The following is an 11,389-nucleotide window of genomic DNA, read 5'->3' as shown; positions in this document are numbered from 1 at the left end:
CAGCTACCTGGTTCTCTGTCCCTTTTCTGTCTCTTATTTCTATATCAAACTCTTGCAGAAGCAACACCCATCTTATGAGCCTGGGTTTTGAATCCTGCTTTGTGAGTAGATATTTAAGAGCAGCATGGTCAGTGTACACAATCACTTTTGATCCCACTAAATAGAATCTAAACTTGTCAATGGCATAAACCACTGCAAGCAGCTCTTTTTCTATGGTTGTGTATTTCTTCTTGCGTCATTTAGAACATGGCTGGCATAGTGTATGACGTACAGAAGCTTGTTATGCCTTTGTCCTAATACTGCACCAATAGCATGATCACTAGCATCACACATTAACTCGAATGGTAATGTCCAGTCTGGTGCATAAATGACAGGTGATGTGACCAGCTTAGCCTTCAGAGTTTCGAAGGCCTGCAAACACTCTGTGTCAAAGACAAATGGTGTATCAGCAGCTAGCAGATTACTCAGAGATTTTGTGATTTTTGAAAAATCCTTTATAAACCTCCTGTAGAATCCTGCATGTCCCAGAAAGCTTCTGATTGCCTTAACATTGGTGGGTGGTGGTAATTTTTTAATTACCTCTACCTTAGCTTGATCCACCTCTATTCCTTTGTTCGAAATTTTATGCCCGAGGACAATTCCTTCAGTCACCATAAAGTGACATTTTTCCCAGTTTAAAACTAGGTTAGTCTCTTGGCACCTTTTCAGAACAAGTGCTAGATGATCAAGACAGGAGTTGAATGAATCTCCAAATACTAAGAAGTCATTCATGAAGACTTCTAGAAATTTCTCCACCATATCAGAGAAGATGGAGAGCATTCATCTCTGAAAGATTGCAGGTGCATTGCACAGACCAAACGGCATCCTTCTATAGGCAAATACTCCATATGGACATGTGAATGCTATTTTCTCTTGGTCTTGAAGATCTACTGCAATTTGGTTGTACCTGAATAGCCATCCAAAAAGCAGTAGTATTCATGACCTGCTAGTCTTTCTAGCATCTGGTCTATGAATGGTAAAGGAAAATGATCCTTTCTGGTGGCTGTATTGAGCCTTTTGTAGTCAATACACATACGCCACCCTGTAACTATTCTTGTAGGAACCAGTTCATTTTTTTCATTATGAATCACTGTCATACCTCTCTTCTTTGGGACGACTTAGACAGGGCTCACCCAGGGGCTATCAGAGATAGGATAAATAATCCTAGCCTCTAGTAATTTAGTGACCTCTTTCTGCACCATTTCTTTCATGGCCGGATTTAACCGCCTCTGTGGTTGAACCACTGGCTTAGCGTTATCCTCCAATAGGATCTTGTGCATGCATCTGGCTGGGCTAATACCCTTAAGGTCACTTATGGACCACCCAAGAGCTGTCTTGTATGTCCTTAGCACCTGAAGTAGAGCTTTCTCTTCCTGTGGTTCTAAGGCAGAGCTTATGATCACAGAAAAAGTGTCATCCTCTCCCAGAAACGCATATTTCAGGGATGGTGGTAGTGGTTTGAGCTCGGGTTTAGGAGGCCTCTCCTCTTCCTGAGGAGTTTTCAGAGGTTCTTCTATTTTTTCTGGTTCCTCCAGATCAGGCTGAACATCTTTAAAGATGTCCTCTAGCTCTGATTCAAGACTCTCAGTCATATTGATTTCTTCCATCAAGGAGTCAATAATATCAACGCTCATGCAGTCATTTGATGTGTCTGGATGCTGCATAGCTTTGACAGCATTTAACTTGAACTCATCCTCATTGACTCTCAGGGTCACTTCTCCTTTTTGTACATCAATGAGAGTTCGTCCAGTTACTAGGAAGGGTCTTCTTAGAATGAGAGTTGCACTATTGTGCTCCTCCATTTCCAGCACTACAAAGTCAGTGGAAAAGGTAAATGGCCCAACCTTGACAATCATGTCCTCAATTATGCCTGATGGATATTTAATGGAGCCATCAGCAAGTTGGAGGAATATTCGGGTTGGTTTGACTTCTTCAGTCAAGCCAAGCTTCCTGATAGTGGATGCAGGTATTAGGTTGATACTTGCTCCAAGGTCACATAGAGCTGTCTTTGTATAAGCACCCTCTAATGTGCATGGTATCATAAAGCTTTCGGGATCTTTAAGCTTCTCTGGTAAGCTTTTCAGAATGACTGCACTACATTCTTCAATGAGGAAAACTTTTTCAGTTTCTCTCCAATCCTTCTTATGACTTAAGATCTCTTTCATGAACTTAGCATAAGAGGGTATTTGCTCAAGTGCCTCTGCAAACGGGATCTTTATTTCAAGAGTCCTGAGATAGTATGCAATGCGGGCAAATTATTTATCCTATTCCACTTGGCGGAGTTTCTGAGGATAAGGCATCTTGGCTTTGTATTCCTCAACCTTAGTTGCTACAGGTTTATTTCCTACAGAGGTGGTTAGAGAAGCCTTCTTAGGAGGGTTACAATCAGCACTTGCAGGTGTCTGATCCCTCATTGGCGTTTGAACGCCAGGATTAGGGGTTGGATGGGCATTTAACGCCAATTTTCTACCCTTTTCTGGCGTTTGAACGCCAGAACTGGGCATGGAATGGGCATTTAACGCCAGTTTTTCACCCCTTTCTGGCGTTTGAACGCCAGTAGTGGGCATCCACTAGGCGTTTGACGCCAATTTTTCACCCTTTTCTGGCATTTGAACGCCAGAAGTATTTCTCTCTGGGCTCTTACTGTCCTCAGAGGGATTTTGAGCAGTGGTTTGGTCATCCTCAGTCAGTTGTTCCTTTCTTGGCTTTCTGCTACCTTGAGCTGAATTATTCAATGTCTTCCCACTCCTTAGTTGAACAGCTTGGCATTCTTCTATTATCTGTTTAGATTGTGCTTCCATATTCTTGTTAGCATTTTTAGTGTCTTGGAGCATCTCTTTAAATTTTGCTAACTGTTTTGTCATAAGAAGCAATTGCTGATTAAGTTCAACAATTTGTTCTTGAGGACTATGATCAGTGGATATTGCCCTAGCCTCTTCTTTCATGGAGGATTCACTGCTTGAGTACAGATGTTGATTTCTAGCAACGGTATCAATGAGCTCCTGAGCCTCTTAAATTATCTTTCTCATGTGTATAGATCCACCAGCTGAGTAGTCTAGAGACATCTGAGCTTTTTCTGTAAGCCCGTAGTAGAAGATGTCTAACTGCACCCACTCTGAAAATATTTCAGAGGGGCATTTCCTTAGCATCCCTCTGTACCTCTCCCAGGCATTATAAAGGGATTCATCATCCTCTTGTTTAAAGCCTTGGATGTCCAGCCTTAGCTATGTCATCCTTTTTGGAGGGAAATATTGATTCAGGAATTTGTCTGATAACTGTTTCCATGTTCTTATGCTTGCTGTGGGTTGGTTATTTTAACCACCTCTTAGCTTGATCTTTTACAGCAAATGGAAACAGTAATGATCTGTAGACATCCTGATCTACTTCCTTGTCACGTACTGTATCAGCAATTTGCAAGAACTGTGCCAAAAACTCAGTAGGTTCTTCCTGTGAAAGACTGGAATACTGGCAAATTTGCTGCACCATGACAATGAGCTGAGGATTTAGCTCAAAACTGCTTGCTTTGATGGGAGGTATACAGATACTACTCCCGTATGCAGCGGTAATGGGGTTAGCATATGACCCCAGAGTCCTTCTGGACTGTTCATTTCCACTTAGGTCCTTGATGGAGAAAAGGGAATTGATATGAATTACAAATAAATTATTTTTTTATTTAATTAAAAACAACCGAATAAATAAATAAAGAAAAATAAAATAACGTAATTCGAAAATAAAAATAAAATAAAAGTTTCAAAAACTAAAATAATTGACTAATTAAGAAAATCTGAAAAACTTTGGATATGATTTTTGAAACGGATTTTTGAATTTTTGAAATTTTAAAACTAAGATAAGATAGAATAAAAATTTTAAAATAAAAATCTGAATTTTTAAATGAAATTTTCGAAATCCCAATTAAATAAATATGAAAGATATTTTTGAATTTAATGAGGAAAGAGAAAAATAATAAAATGACACCAAACTTAAAATTTTTAGATCAACACAAAGAAAACAATCAGGAAAACTTTGAATATCAAGATGAACACCAAAAGCAAATTTTGAAAAATTTTTAAGAAAACAAAAACACAAAGGACACCAAACTTAAAAATTTTTGTACTTTAAATACTAATAATTCGAAAAAATGAAAGAAAAATAAACTTATGCAATTGACACCAAACTTAAGATATACAACTAAACTCAAACGGAAGACTCTAAACCCAAAAGAAAAAAATTTTCCTAATCTAAGCAACAAAATAAACCGTCAGTTGTCCAAACTCGAACAATCCCCGACAACGGCGCCAAAAACTTGGTGCACGAAATTACAATCACACTTTTGTCGGCTTGAAGCAAGTGGTATGAGAAATTGTTACTCAGGTTGTGAATTATTATTCGAAATTGATTCCCTGGCAATGGTACCAAAAACGGATGCACAAAATCATGGTCTAAACATATCTTCACAACTTCGCATAACTAACCAGCAAGTGCACTGGGTCATCCAAGTAATACCTTACGTGAGTAAGGGTCGAATCCCACGGAGATTGTTGGTATGAAGCAAGCTATGGTTACCTTGTAAATCTCAATCAGGCGGATATAAAATAGTTATGTAGTTTTCGAAATGTAGTAATAAAAGAAGGATAGATATACTTATGTAAATCATTGGTGAGAATTTCAGATAAGCGTATGGAGATGCAATCGTTCCTCTGAACCTCCGCTTTCCTGCTATCTTCATCCAATCAGTCTTACTCCTTTCTATGGCTGGCTTTGTGCAAGGGCATCACCGTTGTCAGTGGCTACATCCCCTCCTCTTGTGAAAATGGTCCAAGATTCCCTGTCACGGCACGGCTAATCATCTGAGGTTCCCGATCATGCTGGAATAGGATTCACCCTCCTTTTGCGTCTGTCACTACGCCCAGCAATCGCGAGTTTGAAGCTCGTCACAGTCATTCAATCATTGAATCCTACTCGGAATACCACAGACAAGGTTTAGACTTTCCGGATTCTCTTGAATGCCGCCATCATTCTAGCTTACACCACGAAGATTCCGATTAAGAGATCTAAGAGACACTCATTCAATCTAAGGTAGAACGGAAGTGGTTGTCAGGCACACGTTCATAGGGAATGATGATGATTGTCACGTTCATCACATTCAGGTTGAAGTACGAATGAATATCTTAGAAGCGAAATAAGATGAATTGAATAGAAAACAGTAGTACTTTGCATTAATCTTTGAGGAACAGCAGAGCTCCACACCTTAATCTATGGAGTGTAGAAACTCTACCGTTGAAAATACATAAGTGATAATGGAGTTCATTGGTCTCGGTCCCAGAGGGGAACCGGAGTAACCAAGACTTGATCACAGGATCAAAATACATTCCAGGATGTCTAATTACAATAGTAAAAAGTTCTATTTATAATAAACTAGCTACTAGGGTTTACAGAAGTAAGTAATTGATGCATAAATCCACTTCCGGGGCCCACTTGGTGTGTGCTTGGGCTGAACTTGAGTGTTGCACGTGTAGAGGTCCTTCTTGGAGTTGAACGCCAGGTTGTAACGTATTTCTGGCGTTCAACTCTGGTTTGTGACTTGTTTCTGGCGTTTAACTCCAGACAGCAGCGTAGAACTGGTGTTCAACGCCCTTTTGCGTCGTCTAAACTCGGCCAAAGTATAAACTATTATACATTGCTGAAAAGCCCTGGATGTCTACTTTCCAACGCAATTGGAAGCGCGCCATTTTGAGTTGTGTAGCTCCAGAAAATCCACTTTGAGTGCAGGGAGGTCAGAATCCAACAGCATCAGCAGTCCTTCTTCAACCTCTGAATCTGATTTTTGCTCAAGTCCCTCAATTTCAGCCAGAAAATACCTGAAATCACAGAAAAATACAAAAACTCATAGTAAAGTCCAGAAATGTAAATTTAACATAAAAACTAATGAAAACATCCCTAAAAGTAACTAGATCTTACTAAAAACAATGCCAAAAAGCGTACAAATTATCCGCTCATCACAACACCAAACTTAAATTGTTGCTTGTCCCCAAGCAACTGAAAATCAAATAGGATAAAAAGAAGAGAATATACTATAAATTTCAAACTATCAATGAAACATAGTTTCAATCATATGAGCGGGACTTATAGCTTTTTGCCTCTTGAATAGTTTTGGCATCTCACTTTATCCATTGAGGTTCAGAATGATTGGCATCTATAGGAACTCAGAGTTCAGATAGTGTTATTGACTCTCCTAGTTCAGTATGATGATTCTTGAACACAACTTGTTTTATGAGTCTTGGCCGTGGCCCTAAGCACTTTGTTTTCCAGTATTACCACCGGATACATAAATGCCACAGACACATAATTGGGTGAACCTTTTCAGATTGTGACTCAGCTTTGCTAAAGTCCCCAATTAGAGGTGTCCAGGGTTCTTAAGCATGCTCTTTTTTTGCTTTGGACCTTGACTTTAACCGCTCAGTCTCAAGTTTTCACTTGACACCTACACGCCACAAGCACATGGTTAGGGACAGCTTGGTTTAGCCGCTTAAACCAGGATTTTATTCCTTTAGGCCCTCCTATCCACTGATGCTCAAAGCCCTTGGGATCCTAGTCATCATTCTTTCAAGAGCCAACATATTTAACGTTCTTAAACAACAACTTCAAAAGACATATGCACTGTTCAAGCATACATTCAGAAAACAATAAGCATTGTCACCACATCAATATAATTAAACTAAGTTCAAGGATAAATTCGAGACTCATGTACTTCTTGTTCTTTTGAATTAAAACAGTTTTTATTTAAGAGAGGTGATGGATTCATAGGACATTCATAACTTTAAGACAAAGTTACTAACTACTAATGATCATGTAATGAAGACACAAACATAGATAAGCACATAACATAAAAAACGAAAAACAGAAGAAATAAGAACAAGGAATGAATCCACCTTAGTGATGGTGGCGTTTCCTTCTTGAGGAACCAATGATGTCCTTGAGCTCTTCTATGTCTCTTCCTTGTCTTTGTTGCTCCTCCCTCATTGCTTTTTGATCTTCTCTAATTTCATAAAGGATGATGGAGTGCTCTTGATGTTCCACCCTTAATTGTCCCATGTTGGAGCTTAGTTCTCCTAGGGAGGTGTTGATTTGCTCCCAATAGTTTTGTGGAGGAAAATGCATTTGAGGCATCTCCGGGATCTCATGGTGATGAGCTTCATGCGCCTCTTGAGCTCCATGAATGGGCTCTCTTGCTTGCTCCATCTTTTTCTTAGTGATGGGCTTGTCCTCTTTAATGAGGATATCTCCCTCTATGTCAATCCCAGCCGAATTGCATAGGTGGCAGATGAGGTGAGGAAAGGCTAACCTTGCCATAGTGGAGGACTTGTCAGCCACTTTGTAGAGTTCTTGAGGTATAATCTCATGAACTTCCACCTCTTCTCCAATCATGATGGCCCGGTCTATAGTAACTTCAGACCGGTTGCTAGTGGGAATGATTGAGCATTGAATAAACTCCAACCATCCTCTAGCTACAGGCTTAAGGTCCAGTCTTCTTAGTTGAACCGGTTTGCCTTTTGAGTCAATCTTCCATTGAGCCCCTTCTACACATATGTCCATGAGGACTTGGTCCAACCTTTGATCAAAGTTGACTCTCCTTATGTAGGGGCGTGCGTTCTCTTCCATGTTTGGCAAGTTGAACGCCAACCTCACATTTTCCGGACTAAAATCTAAGTATTTCCCCCGAACCATGGTGAGATAATTCTTTGGGTTCGGGTTCTTACTTTGATCATGGTTCCTAGTGATCCATGCATTAGCATAGAACTCTTGAACCATTAGGATGCCGACTTGTTGGATGGGGTTTGTTAGAACTTCCCAACCTCTTCTTTGAATTTCATGTCGGATCTCCGGATACTCATTTCTTTTGAGTTTGAAAGGGACCTCGGGGATCACCTTCTTCTTGGCCACAACATCATAGAAGTGGTCTTGATGGGCTTTAGAGATGAACCTTTCCATCTCCCATGACTCGGAGGTGGAAGCTTTTGTCTTCCCTTTCCCTTTTCTAGAGGATTCTCTGGTCTTAGGTGCCATCAATGGTAATGGAAAAACAAAAAGCTTATGCTTTTACCACACCAAACTTAGAATTTTGCTCGCCCTCGAGCAGAGAAGAAAGAAAAGATGAAGAAGAAGAAGAAGAAGAAAAGATGGAGAAGAGGGGGGAGGTGTGTTTCGGCCAAGAAGAGAAGAGAGGGTTGTGTTGTGTGAAAATGAGGAAGAATGGAAGGCTTTATATAGGGAAGGGAGGGGGGGTTAAGGTTCAGCCATTTAGGGTGGGTTTGGATGGGAAATTGATTTTGAATTTTGAAGGTAGGTGGAGTTTATGAGGTAGGTTTATGGGGAAGAGTGGATGGATGTGAGTGGTGAAGAGGTGATGGGGAAGAGAGATTGAGGTGATTGGTGAAGGGTTTTGGGGAAGAGTGTTTATTGGATTGTGTGAAAGAGGGGTGAGAAGAAGTGAGTGGAGGTAGGTGAGGATCCTGTGGGGTCCACAGATCCTGAGGTGATCCTATGGGGTCCACAGATCCTGAGGTGTTCAAGGATTTACAACCTTGCACCAAATTAGGCATGTAAAATGCCCTTGCACACAACTCTGGGCGTTCAGCGCCAGGTTGGTGCTTGTTCTGGGCGTTCAGCGCCAGCTCTCCTCCAGGGTGCATTTCTGGCGTTCAGCGCCAGAACCATGCTCTGTTCTGGCGTTGAACGCCCAAAACATGCTTCTTACTGGCGTTTAAACGCCAGTAAGGTCTTCCTCCAGAGTGTGATTTTTCTTCTGCTGTTTTTGATTTTGTTTTCAAATTTTATATTTATTTTGTGACTCCACATGATCATGAACCTAAGAAAACATGAAAAACAAAAATAAAATTAGATAAATAAACATTGGGTTGCCTCCCAACAAGCGCTTCTTTAATGTCAATAGCTTGACAGTGGGCTCTCATGGAGCCTCACAGATGTGCAGAGCTTTGTTGAGACCTCCCAACACCAAACTTAGAGTTTGAATATGGGGGTTTGACACCAAACTTAGAGTTTGGTTGTGGCCTCCCAACACCAAACTTAGAGTTTGACTGTGGGGGCTTTGGTTGACTCTGCTTTGAGAGAAGCTTTTTCTGCTTCCTCTCCATGGATGCAGAGAGAGATCCTTGAGTTGTAAACACAAGGTTGTCCTTATTTAATTGAAGGATCAATTCTCCTCTGTCCACATCAATCACAGCTCTTGTTGTGGCTAGGAAAGGTCTTCCTAGGATGATGGATTCATCCTCTTCCTTTCCAGTATCCAGGACTATGAAATCAGCAGGGATGTAAAGGCCTTCAACCTTTACTAACACGTCCTCTACTTGTCCATAAGCCTGTTTTCTTGAATTGTCTGCCATCTCTAATGAGATTTTAGCAGCTTGTACCCCATAGATTCCCAGTTTCTCTATTACAGAGAGGGGCATGAGGTTTATCCCTGAACCAAGGTCACACAGAGCCTTAAAGATCATGGTGCCTATGGTACAAGGTATTATGAACTTTCCAGGATCCTGTCTCTTCTGAGGCAATGTTAGTTGATTCAGATCACTTAATTCATTGGTGAACAAGGGAGGTTCATCTTCCCAAGTCTCAATACCAAATAATTTGGCATTCAGCTTCATGATTGCACCAAGGAACTTGGCAGCTTGCTCTTCAGTAACATCCTCATTCTCTTCAGAAGAGGAATACTTATCAGAGCTCGTGAATGGCATAAGGAGGTTCAATGGAATCTCTATGGTCTCTAGATGAGCCTCAGAGTCCTTTGGTTCCTCAGAGGGAAGCTCCTTATTGATCACTGGACATCCCAGGAGGTCTTTCTCCTTGGGATTCACGTCCTCTCCTTCCCTTACAGGTTCGGCCATGGTGCTTATGTCAATGGCCTTGCACTCTCCTTTTGGATTCTCTTCTGTATTGCTTGGGAGAGTTCTAGGAGGGATTTCAGTGATCCTTTTACTCAGCTGGCCCACTTGTGCTTCCAAATTTCTAATGGAAGACCTTGTTTCATTCATGAAACTTACAGTGGCCTTGGATAGATCAGAGACTAAGTTTGCTAAATTAGAGGTATTTTGTTCAGAGTTCTCTGTCTGTTGCTGAGTGGATGATGGAAAAGGTTTATTATTGTTAAACCTGTTTCTTCCACCATTATTAAAGCCTTATTGAGGCCTTTGATCCTTCCATGAGAGATTTGGATGATTTCTCCATGATGGATTATAGGTGTTTCCATATGGTTCACCCATGTAATTTACCTCTGCTATTGCAGGGTTCTCAGGATCATAAGCTTCTTCTTCATAAGAAGCCTCTTGAGTACTGTTGGATGCAGCTTGCATTCTATTCAGACTTTGAGAAATCATATTGACTTGCTGAGTCAATATTTTATTCTGAGCCAATATGGCATTCAGAGTATCAACTTCAAGAACTCCCTTCTTCTGAGGCGTCTCATTACTCACAGGATTCCTCTCAGAAGTGTACATGAACTGGTTATTAGCAACCATGTCAATGAGTTCTTGAGCTTTTGCAGGCGTTTTCTTTAGGTGAATGGATCCACCTGCAGAAGTATCCAATGACATCTTTGATAGCTCAGATAAACCATCATAGAATATATCCAGGATGGTCCATTCTGAAAGCATGTCAGAAGGACACTTTTTGGTCAGCTGTTTGTATCTTTCCCAAGCTTCATAGAGGGATTCACCTTCTTTCTGTCTGAAGGTTTGAACATCCACTCTGAGCTTGCTCAGCTTTTGAGGAGGAAAGAACTTGGCTAAGAAAGCCGTGACCAGCTTATCCCAAGAGTTCAGGCTGTCTTTGGGTTGAGAGTCCAACCATATTCTAGCTCTGTCTCTTACAGCAAAAGGGAAAAGCATGAGCCTGTAGACTTCAGGATCTACTCCATTAGTCTTAACAGTATCACAGATCTGCAAGAATTCAGTTAAGAACTGAAAAGGGTCTTCGGATAGAAGTCCATGAAACTTGCAGTTCTGCTGCATCAGAGAAACTAGCTGAGGTTTCAGCTCAAAGTTGTTTGCTCCAATGGCAGGAATGGAGATGCTTCTTCCATGTAAATTGGACTTAGGTGCAGTAAAGTCACCAAGCATCCTCCTTGCATTATTGTTGTTGGGTTCGGCTGCCATCTCCTTTACTTGTTCAAAATTTTCAATAAGGTTGTCTCTGGATTGTTGTAATTTAACTTCTCTTAGTTTCTCTTTAGAGTCCTTTCAGGTTCTGGATCAGCTTCAACAAGAATGCTTTTTTCTTTGTCCCTGCTCATAAGAAAGAGAAGAGAAAAAAAAAGAAGAGGAATCCTCTATGTCAC

At 40.8% G+C, this 11,389-nt stretch overlaps 1 non-coding gene across 1 annotated transcript; it reads left to right on the top strand.

Moving 5' to 3' along the window:
• The first annotated feature begins 10,704 nt into the window (after positions 1 to 10,704).
• LOC112725156 (small nucleolar RNA R71) lies at positions 10,705 to 10,808 on the top strand. The gene has a single exon (XR_003164280.1). It is a non-coding gene; the product is annotated as a small nucleolar RNA R71 (small nucleolar RNA).
• Positions 10,809 to 11,389: the final 581 nt, after the last annotated feature.

Source organism: Arachis hypogaea, chromosome 11 (assembly GCF_003086295.3).
Source record: "Arachis hypogaea cultivar Tifrunner chromosome 11, arahy.Tifrunner.gnm2.J5K5, whole genome shotgun sequence".
Lineage (NCBI taxonomy): Eukaryota > Viridiplantae > Streptophyta > Magnoliopsida > Fabales > Fabaceae > Arachis > Arachis hypogaea.
The sequence above is the reverse complement of the archived record's forward strand: the minus strand, read 5'-3'. Positions and strand labels throughout refer to the sequence as shown.